Source organism: Schistocerca cancellata, chromosome 9, assembly GCF_023864275.1.
Source record: "Schistocerca cancellata isolate TAMUIC-IGC-003103 chromosome 9, iqSchCanc2.1, whole genome shotgun sequence".
NCBI lineage: Eukaryota > Metazoa > Arthropoda > Insecta > Orthoptera > Acrididae > Schistocerca > Schistocerca cancellata.
The window spans coordinates 359,282,409-359,297,146 of record NC_064634.1 but is presented as its reverse complement, the minus strand read 5'-3'; the positions used below and the strand labels follow the sequence as shown (position 1 = coordinate 359,297,146).

At 41.4% G+C, this 14,738-nt stretch overlaps 1 protein-coding gene across 1 annotated transcript in view; it reads left to right on the top strand.

The window, feature by feature from the left end:
- The window catches only part of LOC126101414 (odorant receptor Or1-like), a 111,801-nt gene that overhangs the window by 17,716 nt on the left and 79,347 nt on the right, over positions 1 to 14,738 (top strand). The window lies entirely within an intron of this gene.

The window sequence follows — 14,738 nt, the reverse complement described above, 5'->3', positions numbered from 1 at the left end:
TACTTGCTTAAAATTTTTCCAATGCGAGCAGTGACCTTACTGATGAATGGTAAGAACACTTTCCCCTTGGTTGGTGTCGATCGTCGTCCATCCTGGCTGTCAGTCTAGGACGTAGTGCACGATATATCTCTCTGTTGGAATACCCATTCTTCTTGAAGGTCGCTCAGAGAGATAGATCCTGCACTACCCCCTAGGTCTAGGGCTCATGTCACGGATTGCGCGGCCCTTCCCGCAGGAGGCTCGAGTCCTCCCACGGGCATGAGTGTGTGTGTCGTTATTTGCATAAGTTAGTTTAAGTAGTGTGTAAGTCTAGGGACCGATTACCTCAGCCGTTTGGTCTCTTAGGAATCCACACACATTTGAACAGTTGTGAAGGAAGTGTCTGGTCAGCAGCACAACGTCGACGATATAAAGTCAGTTCGTAGAAAAAATATTTCTGCTGCTGATAAATCAGATATACAGGGTGATTCAAAAATGCATGTAAATATTTTAAGGGTGTATTTGTGAGGTAAATATAAGACAAAAATGTTCTATAAATGTTTTTCCATAAACGTTTAATTCCAGAGTTATCGTTAAATACGAAAGTCATGTCCGTATCAAAACGACGGCAGTGCAAGCAGCAGGATGCCATATTCTGGTACGTAATTCACATACGTATCTCCCAACAGTTGATTCGAAACTGCATGAATAGTGTTTGTTTTTGTTTGCACGTGATGTTTACTCCTACTGTACGGAAGATGGCGCTGATGTTGTTGGTAACGGAAAAGTACGTCCTGTCGTTCATTCATCGTCGGAAGGCCAAAGGTTTCGTGCACATGATGTACTCAAACAGTGAGTATGCTGATATGCACCTTGTGTATGGTGCAGCAGATGGAAATGCACTTGCAGCAAGACGAAGGTACAGTGAGCTGTTTCCAGGAAGACGGTTACCAAGTCATCAGACGTTTGTATCTGTGGACAGACGTATGCGGGAGTATGGCATTCGTCCTGGGCCGCATTCAGGTCGACCACTTGAGCATGCAGTGAACGTCGAGGAACATGTTTTGGACCTGGTAGGCCAAGATCCATCTATCAGTACGAGACAAATTAGTGCAGCTGTACGACTTCCACAATCTACTGTATGGCGGCTGCTTCGGAGACAACAGTTGCATCCATTTCACCTGCAAAAAGTGCACGAATTGACACCTGAAGACTATCCTCGCCGTCAGCAATTCTGCCAGTGGTTACAAGAGCGTCATTTGAATGATCCAATGTTCATTCGGCGGATATTATTCACAGATGAGGCCATGTTTACTCGTGCGGGTGTAATCAATTCGCATAATATGCACCAGTGGGCTGTCGAGAATCCTGGCGCGAGAATTGTGCGTGGATATCAACATCAATTCTCCATAAACATTTGGTGTGGTATTGTGGGGAATTACTTACTCGGACCTCATGTTCTGCCTCCAAGGCTGAATGGGCACGCGTACTGCGAATTTGTGGAGGGAGAATTGCCTGGATTGTTACAGGATGTCCCTCTTGCAACACGAGCCACCATGTGGTTTATGCACGATGGTGCTCCCGCCCATTACAGCCTCAACGTAAGGGCGTACCTCAATTCTGCGTATCCACATCGATGGATAGGTCGCGGAGGACCAATTGCTTGGCCAGCCAGATTACCTGACCTGAACCCTTTAGACTTTTATTTATGGGGCCGACTAAAGACATTGGTGTATTCTTCTGCAGTACCGAACAGAGAAGTGCTACAACAAAGAATTGAAGGTGGTTGTGAAATTATTCGTGGAGAGTTGAACGGACTGTGTAATGTGCAGAGATCATTGATGCGACGAGCACGGGTCTGTCTGCAAGTTGAGGGACAGCATTTTGAACATGCATTGCATTAAGATTTGTGCAAATACAGTACAGTACAGTACAGTCTGTAAAATGCTTCAATTTTCCTTAGTTATTGTGCATTGCTGTAGTTCAATCAACAGGACCTAAATTAATACAGTGTTCGCGAGGAATTGTTTCAGTTTGTTACGTCACGTTTATTTATCAGTTTGCGTTGTTAGTCCAAATGCACTGTAATTAAACTGTGAACTCTGGGAATTAAATACCTTACGTTGTATTGAATGTATTATCCTGTTTTGTTCATAACTCTGTAATAAGCCAAGTATGGAAAAAATTGTATAGAACATTTTTGTCTTATATTTACCTCACAAATACACCCTTGAAATATTTACATGCATTTTTGAATCACCCTGTATATTTAACAATCATTTTCTGAGCATCGCTCGCGAATTAAATAAAAATTTAGTTTCTACAGGGAATCATAAAACTTTCTTGGCAAATGCCTTTCCGAGATTGATGTCTGAAATACTCCTCTGTGATACAGGCAGGGGGGAGATTGAGTCAATAATAAAATCAGTGAAGACTAAGGACTCTTATGGATGTGATGGAGTGCCTAGCAGAATATTAAAGTACTGTGCAGCACATGTTAGCCCTGTATTTAGCCATATTTGTAATTTTTCCTTTAGGAATGGTCAGTTTCCTGAACTATTACTCAGTAGTAAAGCCGCTTTATAAAAAAGGAGAAAGGGATAATGTAGACAATTTTAGACCTATTTCTATGCCATTAGTGTTTGCTAAAGTTATTGAAAAGTCTGTGTATGTAAGGATAGTTGATGATTTTATATGAGACGATTTATTATCAGATGTACAGTTCGGCTTTATTCTCTTTTCTCTATGAGGTATTGGATAGGTTAAAGAAAAGATTTCGAACGCTACGCATGTTTCTTGATTTAACTAAGGTGTTTGATTATGTTGATCACAAAATATTGCTCCAGAAGGAGGACCATTACAGAATACGGTTAGTAGCTCACAATTGGTTCACCTCTTACTTTAGCAACAGACAACAAAAGGTCGTTATTCACAGTGTTGAGAATGGCTGTGATGTGGCGTCTGAGTGGGGTACAGTCAAGTGGGGGTGCCCCAGGAATCAGTGTTGGGGCCACTCCTGTTCCTTATTTATATAAATGATATGCCCTCCAGTATTATGGGTAACTCTAAAATATTTCTGTTTGCTGGTGACACTAGCCTGGTAGCAAGGGACGTCGTGCGCAACATTGGCTCAGTATCAAACAGTGCAGTTCATGACCTAAGTTCATGATTTGTAGAAAATAAACTAACGCTGAATCACAGAAAGGCTCAGTTTTTAAAGGTTCCAACACACAATTCAACAAAACCTGACGTTTTAATTTCACAGAATGGGCATATGATTAGTGAAACTGAACAGTTAGAATTTCTAGGTGTTCAGACAGATAGTAAACTGTCGCGGAAAGCACACATTCAGGACCTTGTTAAGAGACTTTATACTGCCATTTTCACCATTCTAACGGTATCTGAAGTGAGTGAGCGTTCAACACGAAAATTAGGCTGCTTTGTTTATTTTCATTCGCTTATTTCGTATGATATTATATTTTGGAGTTACTCTTCCCATTCTAAAAGGATAATTTTGGCTCAGAAGCGGGCGGTTCAGGCAATAAGTGGTGTAAGTTCACGAACCTCTTGTCGACCCCTGTTCACGAGTATGGGTATTTTGACATTGGCCTCTCAATATATGTACTCCTTACTGTCATTTCTTGATAACAACACTAGCTTATTCCCAAGAACAAGCAGCTTTCAATCAATTAATACTCAGCAGAACTCAAACCTGCATTCGGATCGGTCTTCATTTACTCTTTCGCAGGAAGGTGTGCAGTATACTGCTGCATCCATTTGCAATAATCTACCACTCGAATTCAAAAATCCACGCGCTTTCAAATCGAAACTGGAGAGTTTCCTCGTGGGTCACTCCTTCTATTCTGTCGAGGAGTTCCTTGAAAAATAAAGCTGATTCTTGTTGTATTGATGATTGTGTTTACTTAAACTCATGGACAGGCTTTTTTCAGGTTCATAAACATTTTATTTTTACAGGTTATTACTTTTATGTTGTAATTTCACGTGCTGACACGTTCCATGACCTTAGAGATTTGCTCCTCATTTGGTCCTACGGAACTTGGAGTGTAAATAAATAAATAAATAAAAGACACTTAAATCTGTACTCAATGTTGACAAATTTCTCTTTATCAAAACACTTTTCTTGCCATTGTCAGTCTACATTTTATATCCTCTTTACTTTGACCATCATCAGTTATTTTTCTGCCCAAATACCAATATAAATCTACTACTTTACGTGTCTGATTTGATAATATAACTCCCTCAGCATCACCTAATTTAATTCAACTACACTCCATTATCCTCGTTTTGCTTTTGTTGACGTTCATCCTATATGCTCCTTTCAAGACACTGTCCGTTCATCTGATCTTCCAGGTCCTTTGCTGTCTCTGACAGAATTACAATGTCATCGGCGAACCTCAAGATTTTTATTTCTTCTCCATGGATTTTAATTCCTACTCCGAATTTTTCTTTTGTTTCCTTTACTGCTTGCTCAATATACAGACTGAATAACATCTGGGATAGGCTACAACCCTGTCTCTTTCCCTTCCCAACCACTGCTTCCCTTACATGCCGCTTGGCTCTTATAACTAAGATTGACGCGTTTCGGAAGTCAGGCTTCCATCTTCAGAAATAATAAGAAGTAAAAGAACCTGTTAAAACTCGCTAAAATGTAACATGCACCAGGCACAATAAAATTGATAATAAAATTAAAACATCGTGGCTACTTCCCTTGTTGCAGCCGTGTCTTCCAAGGCGCATCTCTGCATATTCGTCAAAATATAAAAAATTCTAAAATAGGAGAGAGCCATGAGGCTAGATGTTGAACACCATAGGCTCTTATAACAGCTATTTGGGTTTTATATAAGTTGTAGATAGCCTTTCGCTTCCTATGTTTTACCCCCGCTATCTTTAGAGTTCGACAGTATTCCAGCCAACGTTGTCCATTCTCTAAGTCTACAAATGCTAGAAACGTAGGTTTCTATCTTCTAAGATAAGTCGTAGGGTAAGTATTTCCACGCTTGTTCCAACATTTCTCCGGAATCCAAACTGTTCTTCCCTGAGGTCGACTTCTACCAGTTTTTCCATTCGTCTGTAAAGAGTTCGTGGTAGTGTTTTGCAGCTGTCGCAGTCCGGAACCGCGGGACTGCTACGGTCGCAGGTTCGAATCCTGCCTCGGGGATGGATGTGTGTGCTGTCCTTAGGTTAGTTAGGTTTAAGTAGTTCTAAGTTCTAGGGGACTGATGACCACAGAAGTTAAGTCCCATAGTGCTCAGAGCCATTTGAACATTTTTTTTTGCAGCTGTGACTTATTAAACTGATAGTTCGGTAATTTTCACACCCTACAACACCTGCTTTCTTTGCGATTGGAATTATTACATTCTGCTTGAAGTCTGAGGGTATTTCGGCTGCCTCATAGACCATGCTCACCGGATGGAAGAGTTTTTCATGGCTGGCTCTCCCAACGCTATCAGTAGTTCGTTCGGAATGTCATCTACTCCTGGGGCCTTATTTCAGCGGGCTTGAAAAGTAAAGATGCAAGACCGATCAACACGGAAAATTACACTGACTGGTGATAATGAACACGGACACGTACAATAATTTTATGTCATTTACAGACAAGACAGGATAAATGGCCAAAACTATCTTCGGAAACCGCGATGCAGTTGCTTTAAAATACGTTCACCGACATGCGAGTATGCGAAAAATTATAGAATCGGGATACCCACAGACAATAACTAAGAAAAGGATTATTAAACTTCCGCGAAAGGAATGCCATGAAGGAGAATAAAACGCCAAAATATGCATATTGTGCAAATCAACAAACAATGGTTCAAATGGCTCTGAGCACTATGGGACTCAACTGCTGTGGTCATAAGTCCCCTAACAAACAATGAGTTTACAATAGAAACAATAGCTGATACAGTGACCGGCGTGTGTGGGCGCCAGCATAACGGTCCCCCAGACCCCTGTTCTCGCCCCAACAGGAGTCACATCAATATAACAACATAACAGGCGAGTCAGTTAATATTCCATACATAATTTCAGAATAATTAGGTAATTACAATTGTCGTATAGCGCCATTTACTCTGGTCGACTTCCGATTAGCTTGTCACCACCCACGGAATTACGGACGTAACCGGGGAAATGAGAGGGGGGCGGGGGGGGGGGGGGGGGGAGAGCGAAGCAGCGCACAAAGTCAAACTCACTGGCTCCTCTGAGTTGAGTGGACTCTACCTGTCAATAACTCTTCTCCAGGCGACAACAACAACCCTAGGTCTCGCTAGCTCATAGCCAGGGCATCGTTTTAAGAATAGAAGAGTTTTCTTTCCTGTAGCACCCTTTACGGATTCATAATATTTTGATATGTACACCTGTATACATATATACGCTTAGAAATTCGGCTGATTAGTAGTAACACTGTTTTATTAATTGACGCCCAACACGCTGGTATCGTATCGGATACATTGTCATTTTGTTTTACTGGGTTCATCTGCGTGCTGTTTCTAGCAACCTTAAAGCTCACAGAAACTGCTATCAAAATTTATCAAAGGAGGTCTGTGCTTTTAATTCTAACTAGCGCATACATTCCACCGCCTTCTAAGTGAATAGATTCCAACACCTTCTATAGCCGGCCTTTTCGAAAATCTACTGTCGGTTGTTTTCTTTACGATCTGACTAAGAATGAATGTACAGTCGTGGACAAAACGAGCGAGACCCCTCGCCTTTTCGTTATGCTGATCCGCACGGCTTTAAAGTCTGCTACACAGCATAACAGGCAAGGCGACGAAGTGCTACCAACATACTATGCACAGGCGTGAAATTGACAAACTATCTGAACTTTTTAGGCTGTTTTCAATAATTCCTAAGACTATATTAATGCTGATTAGTGTGTTAAATACAACACGTAAATATAAGACAGAACTGAAAGAAGAAACGCTAATTGGTATGAACTGTAGCAATAAAAATGAATTTCAACTTATCGAGATAACATAACTGTTTTAGTAAGACAAAGAACCCCAGATCGTTACGAATTAGCAAAATATTATCCGCATTCGGCCGCGAAACGGTCTGTGTCATCGTTCAGACCAGTCATACTGGCTTACCGTTGCTGACCTACCATGAAAGTGTGCAAATTTAGCAATGCGTGAAGATTCATAACGAAATTCAGTTAAAAATCATTCAGTGCCTCACTTAAGTCAATTCCATTATTAACAGAAGCGGAAAAAGTAGGCAGTAACATGTATGAAATTCTACAAGAGTGTCATATTGACATGCACAGGGCGCCAGTACAGAATAAAGGTAGCGATAAAACGTATTGGGGGCACGAGAATTTCTTAAAATTGCTTTACTGATATTGTACCTGCCTCCATCAAGATTAGAACCGAAAACAAACCAGACCTTCCTTTCACTACGCTAGCAGACAATCCAGGCAAACAGCCCTCTATTATTACCCCAGACATGAATAAGCCGGCAATTTCGCAATGAAAATGGCAAAATGATCTGCAGATTCTGTTGCATAGAGCTTTCTGGGCTGAAAAACATGAATGTTCTTTCTTTATGTCACCGCTTATGTGACAATCATTCGGGATGTCTATCGAAATAGCAAAATACTGTTATTAGAGAGTAAATTTACTAGGTTAATTCTGCACCACCTCAGGAAATAAACGGCTACATTGCTGCCAAACATATTCTATACTGTTTCGAATTCTCCACTAGACACGCCACAGCCATAAAACGTTCATTAGCCTAAGTGTTTCTTAAGCTAGCTAGCAATGGGAATGTTCGCACTTCTAAAACGCGGTGGCATTAATACTGGGATGTGAATTACCACGTGTATAGGCAAAGGGATTCTATTTGCATTCCTGTAAACATGATTTGGATCGAAAGCGTAGCTACGATTAATATGCTGATGTATCGACTACAACAAGAACATTTCGAATACAGAGTAGGGGGTGTTATTTTTGCGGCCCTCATCTTCAGTAGCTGTCGTAGCTGCTTTCGATGTTAGGATTTCGTCACCTAAACCGGTAAAAACGGAACCCTACAAGTCGCACTTTCTTGACCGTCTATCGGTCTACCCAACCTTTAAACCCGTTTACGTCCTGAACGGGTGGACATAATAAGCGGAAATGTATCGCACTTCTTGCGGTAACCGGTCCCTTGTTGGTGTAAAAAAGTGAGCTTCTATGTCAACGCAATGTAAAGATATGGATGTTTATGTAAAGAAAATTCACGTGAAAGGTCAAAAAAAAAAAAAAAAATGTGCCGGCCGCGGTGGTCTAGCGGTTCTGGCGCTGCAGTCCGGAACCGCGGGACTGCTACGGTCGCAGGTTCGAATCCTGCCTCGGGCATGGGTGTGTGTGATGTCCTTAGGTTAGTTAGGTTTAAGTAGTTCTAAGTTATAGGGGACTTATGACCTAAGATGTTGAGTCCCATAGTGCTCAGAGCCATTTGAACCATTTTTTGGTCAAAAAATGGCTTCAAGGAATATGCGACCAAACTGCTTATGTCATCAGCCCCTAGACCTAGAACTACTTAAACCAAGCTAGCCTAAGGACATCGCAGACATCTATGCTCGAGGTAGGATTCCAGCCTGCGACTGAAGTAGCCGTGCGGTTCGTGACTGAAGCGCCTGGAACCGCTGGGCGATAGCACCCGGCGGAACCCTATTCACCTCATGTATAATGATGATATATACTGTCTAGTGAGTATAAACTGTATTCGCCAGCAACTCAGATCGTTTGATCACGGAACTTTTACGAAGCCACATTCAAACTTTGTTCGAAGTCGTCTGCAATATCCATTTATAAACACCCTAGGAACGTCGTATGCGATATCCACTTCTGAAGACGCTGGCAGACATTGCAGTACCATAACAAGTAGGTAAGAATTTATTGTTATTGGTCCATGCATCACACTTTATTTCAATATCAATTTAACGCGCCTAGGTGTTCGTATATGGCTGAAACTAATGAACAAAAAGTAAATAAACAGCAAACAACTTCGATGTTCAACTCAAATGACGCGATTACAACATAATTTCGTTGTTACATCTACATGACTACATCAACAAGATTTCTTTGCAATCCAGACTTACGTGCTTGGCAGAAGGTTCGGACTATTTGTCTACCGTCCCACTCATTAACAGTGTGCGGGAAAAAGGACCACTTAAATCTTTTCTTGCGAGCCTTGAACTACATTATTACTATGGTTTCTTCCTGTGTAAGTTCCCGAGGAAATAATGTTTTGGCATTCAGAACAGATGTTGGTGATTGAAATTTCGTGAAAAGATCTCGCAGCAACGAAAAACACTTTTGTTTTCATGAATGTTACCCCAACTCGATTATCAAACCTGGGACCCCTCTCTCCCCTATTTCGTGACATTACAAATCGTGCTACCGTTTCTTGGACGTTTTTGCGTGCACAGTCAATCACGTCTGTCATGGATATTATAGCAGTGGACGGACAAACGTAGTGTAGGCAGTGTTTTCAGTTGGCCTGTTGCGTATTCTTAGTGTGCGGCCAATAAAACGCAGTCATTCGTTTGTCTTCCCCACAAAAGTATGTTCTCGATCGTTCCAGTTTGAGTTTTACTGGGTACTGAGATGAACTGACAGTGCTTCGAGTTGTGTTTTGTCATGTAACCGAAAGTTAATTATTGTTATTGGACGCAGCTTTCGTGTTTAATGTATTCCTCATTCAACAGAGTAAACTCCTTCTACACCACATATAACTGTTTCAAAGTATCAAATTGTTACTGATGTTACGAAGTTGCAGTGGTCATCTTAACTTGCCGTTTTGAAACAAAGGAAAATATTATAGCGAAATGTAGCAACTAAGAAGCGGAGTATGCAAATAAACAAACATTTCCGGTTTAAGTAGTTGCAGTAGGTCTACTACACAGTAACGTAAATTAGGAGCAAAGTCCATTAGTAGATCGTTATCAGGAAAATCAACCCTCATAATGCAAAGTGCCACTACAAGAAAGAAAGTTTCCAAACATGTCAATGAGTAGTCGAGGAAAGTGGACGCATTCTGTCTACTGAATCCCAACGCACGCTACTTACGACGGGACACGCCAAGTGTCATACCCCGATCTTGCTGAAACTTCGCTCAGTGAAAGAGGGGACAAAATAAGCGAACACGTGTCTCGGCTTATCTGCTTACACTCTACCGCTTCTGAGAAAACGACGGTCAAAGTTTTCAATGCGCTGTTGCTATAGTGTAGATACCTCTTAGCGGGTAAGGATTCAAGTGAAGCGGTGGCTCTGCGGCTACCATAGCGACTTCGGAACTTTGTGCTGCGAGTTCGAAACCCGGCTCTTCCTCCCCCCCCCCCCCCTCACTCCCTGAATTATCGACGAATGTTTATTCCAATTTATGTTGAAACACTGTTGTCGTTATTCGTCAGTTAATTTACTGTGTAAAGAAATAAGTTAAAAAGGGTACACATAGTGCATAGTGGGGCGATCACTCTGTTGTAGAAATAATTCAGAAGCAAAGATCGCTTAAATTCCGTTTTACTGGATAACCGGTTTCAACACACTAAAGGTGTCATCATCGGATCTGAATGTAGATTAACATTTATAAACCATTTGGATATAACGATACATGAGGCAGACCAGATGATTTTAGATCAGCTTGTCTCATTCGTTTATTATTTTTTTAATTCATTAATTACACATAAAGTTAATTGGCGAATAATGACAACATTATTTCAACATAAATTAGAAAAAAAACATTCGCAGATAATTCTGATAGAGAGGCAGGAAAAAATAATAATAAAAAAACCCAATATGGTCTCGAACACGGGAATCAAAGTTAAGAAGGAACGACGGTAGCCACTGAGCCACCGCTTCAATTGCGTTCTCGACTGCGGAAGGTATCTACACTATAGCAAGAGCGCGTTGATAACTTTGACCGTCGTTTTCTCGGAAACGGTCGAGTGTCTGCACATAAGTCGAAACACATGTTCGCTTATTTTGTCCTCTCCTTCACTGAGCAAAGTTTCCGGACAATCAGCCTATGACACCTGGCGACTTCGCCTCGTTAGTCGAGTCGCTTCTTACGCCTGGCGAGAATTATGTATGCCTCAGAGTAAACTGCGCCACTTGGAAACACGGCGAGCGAGGATAAACACGTTTTCATTCTTATAAGGCAACCTTCTACAGCTAAAATTCACGAAGTGTTCTTCAGGTTGCCTCATATATTTCAGAAATGTTTCTTGCTTTAGGGCTGCCGCATATTCGAAACGTAAGCATTTCATTTCATGTAATATTTATCAGGATAAGACATGGCAAGAGTGGACCAGTCCCTTCTGAGAAAAATTACAGACTCTAAGTTGCTCCACTATGTAATGACAAGGGTACGGGCTTGCGACCTCTCGTTTATGCCATCGATTTCCGTGTTACACATACTTGGCCACTGCGTTGTGGCTGCCGTCGTGGAGGAGGCAGTCTGTTTCCTACTAGCGCTGTTTCCGCAGCAGATATTAACCGCGACGAATCATTCAGTCAATGCTAAATGCCCCATCTGGCTGATGAAGACAAGGGCGCTATAATAGCACTCCATGCAGAGGGATCTTCAAATGGCTATATAGCAAGAACTATGTGTCTTCCCAAGTCGACGGTAGCCAGGTGGATCAGACGAAAGGAAGAGAGTGTTAACCTGAATGGGAGGCCTCATGGCCGTCGCCGCAAAACAACAGCAGCTCAGGATCAGCAGATACGCCGTTTCAGTGAGAACCACCCATTTGTCAACGCACGACAAATTCAGCAGACTTTGGGTCTCAATGTTAGCAGTAAGACCGTCACTCGTCGTCTAAGGGAAGGTGGACTGAGAGCAAGAAGCGCTGCTGTGAAAGAGACATTGACTGTTTCCCACAGAGAAGCTCGCCTTGCTTTTGCTGCTGAAAATGTCGACAAACCTCTCCAGTTTTGGAGGCGAGTGATTTTCACGTACGAAGAAGTTTTCTCTACGGCATCAACCGGAAAAGTACTTGTTTACCGGCCTAAAGGTGCTAGGTATAATCGAAAATATATTACAGTTGCCGAAGGAGTGGCAGGGAGTCGGTAAAGGCATGGGCATAAATATCGGCCGAAGGGTGTGGGCTCCTGTGGGAAGTGGAAGGAAGATTCGATGCGCGCAATTACATATCAATTCTGGAGAACGTTATGTTGCCTTTTGTGATAGCAAGATTTGGCGATGATCAGATCATGTCCCAACAAGATCGCTCGCCTATTCATATGGCACGTGTGGTTAAGAGGTGGTTCGACGACCATAGTAATATTACTGTAATGGAATGGCCACCTAAAGGAGCTGACATGAATCCCATTGAGAATATTTGCGCAGAAATGGTCAGAGTAATAAGAGAAAAGGGGCAGTCACCGTCGACTCGCCGACAGCTTTCTGATGTGATTCATGACGCTTGGAATGAGTTACTTGAATCTCCTAGTTATGTGGCTCGAGTTGTGGGCTCAACGCCCAACAGACTTCGAGCTGTTGTGGAAGCCGAAGGAGGCTATACGCGATACTAAGCAGCATCAGCGGAGGTGTTTTTTTTTTTCAGCCCTTCACCAATCAGCTGCAACAGCTGTTTCAAGTTTTTTCTTTATTTACAGACGTATATTTTATATAATTTCAAGGAAACGCAGTAAGTGGAATGGGGACAAACAAATTAATCCACAGCAAGATATGTAATATTTAATTTGACAAGAGAAGAAATACACACCTTATATATTCATGCAGTCTCTAAAAAATACATGACACACGTGTATATGCAAGAAGGGTACAAAACAATTCAGCACAAATGAAAAATATTGAGGAGAAGCTCGCCGATGAAGGCGTAAATGGAGACCAAAGGTTGGGCTAGAAGGAGAGGTAAGGAGGCCTGAAAAAGCAGAGAAAAATCAAATACCCAATAGACTTTGAGTCGTTGTCGCAGCAGAGGGCGGTTGGTATATGCGATACGGAGCAACAGTAGAAGAATAGTTTTATTTACTGATTTTTGAGGCTTTATTTTGTGACGGCTAAACAGTGCTGCATCATGAGACCCACTATTTGTCCACATGTGGCTAACATCAGAGGTGTAAAAAATTTTGAGAGATGCCGAAGTTCTCTGGAAGAGTAACGTGTTTTAGACAAGAAGATGATTTTTAGTTCATTTCATTTTAACCATTCACACTATGCTTTGACATTCTAATCTTTGATTTCATTTTATTATCATGTATCTTTTCTTCAGTGAAAGTCAACGGTAGTAAGTTTCAAGATATGAAGAATAACTGGAAGTTTTTAATTTGTGGAATAGCATATTTAACAGTTAATATTTTCAACGAATCTGTAGTTATAGGACATATTAAGAAGCAAGTCAAAAATGGCATTGTGGAAAGATCAGGTTGGTCTGTAAAGGGTAACGACGGTAAAATAGCAAATACGAAACTATGGATAACAACTATTGTTGATGGTGAGGAGCCATAATCGATATGCCACTATTCTATAATTGTTTTCCTGAACTTTATCGTCAATCCTAGGACTGAAACCGATACTCTGTTTTACGTAAAGAATATAACCTTCAACATTTATTTAGCAGCGCAGAATATTAAATCATAGTTTGTAGATCAGGAACCTAATCCAACTGCCTTTAATTTTATTCTCACGGATGACATTGAGACAGTAAATAACAAGAGAAATAACAAAACTCTCAGAATCAATATAGAGAATTCAAGTGTTCAGTGGATTCAAATGTTTGCTATAATAGCGAATAATTTCTTTTACTGACTCCTTCATGCCTACGTTTTCTGTCAGACAATGTTTGAAACTAGGACTAGCAAGGTAAACAATTTTTCCACAAAGTGTCAAATTGGAAGTCGGAGAGCCAGTTACATAAATTACGATGACAACAAACGTTTTTCAAGTAAACTGATCACAGGAGGCATCCAACACATTTATTGTGTGTTACATGCACAGTATGTAAACTGGCAACGCCACCAACACACAATACCACTAACAAGGGAACATCCCCATCGCACCGCCCTCAGATTTAGTTATAAGTTGGCAAAGTGGATAGGCCTTGAAAAACTGAACACAGATCAATCGAGAAAACAGGAAGAAGTTGTGTGGAACTATGAAAAAAATAAGCAAAATATACAAACTGAGTAGTCCATGCGCAAGATACGCAACAACAAGGACAGATGGAGCTCAGGAGCGCCGTGATCCCGTGGTTAGCGTGAGCAGCTGCGTAACTAGAGGTCCTTGGTTCAAGTCATCCCTCGAGTGAAAACTTGAATTTATTCTTTTCAGACAATTATTATCTGTCCGTCCGTCCGTCCGATGCGAGGTAACTGCGCCGTAGTATGATGACGCTACACCGAAACAAACATCGAAACACATGACGTCAGTCGACTACAGCGCACGGAAGAGAGAGTATTCCTGCTAACGAGGCTCCATGGCTGGCAATTGACTGTTCGCTACTTTGGAAGAGAGTGCATTAAATACGTGAGATGCATTCCGTGGGCAATATGAATCTAGCATATAGAGCTCGCGACTTCAATAACAATGTCAATGAATATTTTCCGAACTGTAAGGCATCGGAAAGTTCCTTAAGGGATCGAATGATTGTCGAACATTTGTATGATTATTTCCTACATTTGTTGATAAACAGTATGTGTGGTGATGATTGTCTGAAAATAAAAAATAAAACGACTCACTCGAGGGAAGACTTGAACCAAGGACCTTTCACTCCGTAGCTGCTCACGCTAACC